Source organism: Myxine glutinosa, chromosome 7, assembly GCF_964187855.1.
Source record: "Myxine glutinosa chromosome 7, kmMyxGlut1.1, whole genome shotgun sequence".
In the NCBI taxonomy this organism is placed as follows: domain Eukaryota; kingdom Metazoa; phylum Chordata; class Myxini; order Myxiniformes; family Myxinidae; genus Myxine; species Myxine glutinosa.
In genome coordinates, this window is record NC_136267.1 from 37,327,374 (window position 1) to 37,329,471 (window position 2,098).

General features: G+C 49.0%; 1 long non-coding RNA gene across 1 annotated transcript; it reads left to right on the plus strand.

Moving 5' to 3' along the window:
- The first annotated feature begins 1,349 nt into the window (after positions 1 to 1,349).
- Positions 1,350 to 1,599, plus strand: LOC144892804 (uncharacterized). The gene is made up of 2 exons (XR_013623954.1): positions 1,350 to 1,453; positions 1,552 to 1,599. It is a non-coding gene; the product is annotated as an uncharacterized LOC144892804 (long non-coding RNA).
- Positions 1,600 to 2,098: the final 499 nt, after the last annotated feature.

The window sequence follows — 2,098 nt, forward strand, 5'->3', positions numbered from 1 at the left end:
TACAACTCCGAATGCGATGGCAAACGTGAGAAATCGCCCGCAGAAGAGTTACCAACCATTTATTTATGAGGGGTTTGTCTCACTGGAGGGAGACTCGATTAACCCAAGACCTGTTAGGGTATTGAGGAACACAGGAGCACATCAATCCTTAATGCTTGAAGGCATTTTGCCATTGTCGGAGAGTACAGCAACTGGTGATAGTGTTCGGTTACAGGGGATCAGTGGCTGGGTTAGCGCTCCCCTTCATGTCATCAATCTAGAGTCTGATTTGGTGTCAGGACCAGTCACCGTGGGGTTGCAAGCCACTCTTCCTGTAGAGGGAGTATCAGTTGTGGTTGGGAATGATTTGGCCGGGGGTCAAGTTTCTAGTAACCTGATGGTTGTGAAAAAGTCCGATATGGGAAATAACACCACACCAGTCAGGGATGGAGGCAAAGTTGGCAAGCTTTTTGTAGGTGGACTGAACTTCAAAACAAAGGAAGAGGCTCTGGAGTCTACCTTCAACAAATATGGACCGCTTTTGGAAGTGCTGCTGATAAAAGACGGAGAACCAAAAGTCAAGAGGGTTTGGCTTTGTCACATTTGAAAACTCAAAGGACGCCAGAAAAAGCAGAAAAGGATCTGAATAACCAGGAGTTGGAGGGTCGGACCATAACAGTAGGGAAGGCATTTCGTCGGCGTCGAGGGGGCTACAGAAGAGGACAACTTGGCGGTAGTGTTGGTGGTGGCCGCAGCCGATATTGCTATGGAGGCTCCCAGAGTTACGACAGCTCCTGAAAGGACAACTATCAGGGTAGCGGCCGAGAAGGAGACCGTTATTCACGTGACTACAGTGACAGGTGGTCCAACCGTGAATCTTAGGGAAGTTAGAAAGAGTTGAAGCACTGAATGCTGCGGAGCAGCCGAACCAAAATTCCTACACGGATTAACCGTGAACGCCACGTTCCTAAAGGCGTCCAGGTAGTGAACTTTCCTACACGGATTAACCGTGAACGCCACGTTCCTAAAGGCGTCCATGTAGTAAACGTTCCTGCACGGACTAACCGTGAACTTCACGTTCCTAAAGGCGTCCATGTAGGGAATACTCAGCTCGGCCTCCCGGGGGAAAGTGCTATTAGGAGGCAATAGGTTGTTTGTTGACAAGTTGGCCTGCAAAGAAAGTTTTCGCTGTGGTCAAACTTTCTTTCCTGATGGGTGGAAGTGTTATGGACTCGGCCTTAATGATTGTTGTTATGAGTATTGTTGCTGTTTCGAAGTATTCTAGATATTATGCTTATTGTGACTTAAGGGAAAGGGTTGTAGTGAAATCGTATCCGTACTGAACCCGGGTGGGGATGCTCGCTGCTCGCTGTCATTGTTGTCCCCACTAGGGGCGTGACTATAAGACCCGTTGCTGTGTCAGTGCTCCGAGACTTCTCCCTTGTGACATGTTACATCGGTAGCCTCGTTAATGGTACGCCTTTATAGAATATCTAGCTTGCTTGCATTGACTGATATGAATGGCTTTATGAGATGTCGCATCGTATGCTTATTGTGTATTTCTACTTACAGGAATGATCTGATGATCTAAATGCAATTAAACCAAACCGTTGGACTAAAGTTGTGCGGACCTGAATGGTTTTCCACAACACTTAATTGCATTTAAGATCTGCTGACATGGCTGGCAACAAGACGTTGACGGTGTCCATTTTCAGCGCCGACCCACAAGCCACGGACGGAGGCTTGCAACTCAAGCACTGGCTCCGACAACTGGAGCATCTCTTTGATGAGCCTGAGACCGCTCCGACGCCTGCCGCGAAGCTGGCAATATTACACTCAAAAATCGACTACCGGGTCTACCACGCGGTCGCTCAATGCACGACGTATGATCTTACCATCGCGGAGCTCAAGCGGCTTTATATAAAAGAAAAAAGCCCTGTGTATGCGCGTTATTTGCTGCAGACGCGACGGCAGCAGCCCAACGAGCCTATGGATCATTACGCCCAGGAGCTCCGGCAGCTCATGCTGGACAGCGCCAAGGAGCCACGGACTCCCGAGCAGGCTAAAGATGATCGACTTTTAGATGCCTTCATAGCTGGGGTCTCCTCCCAGGAACTAC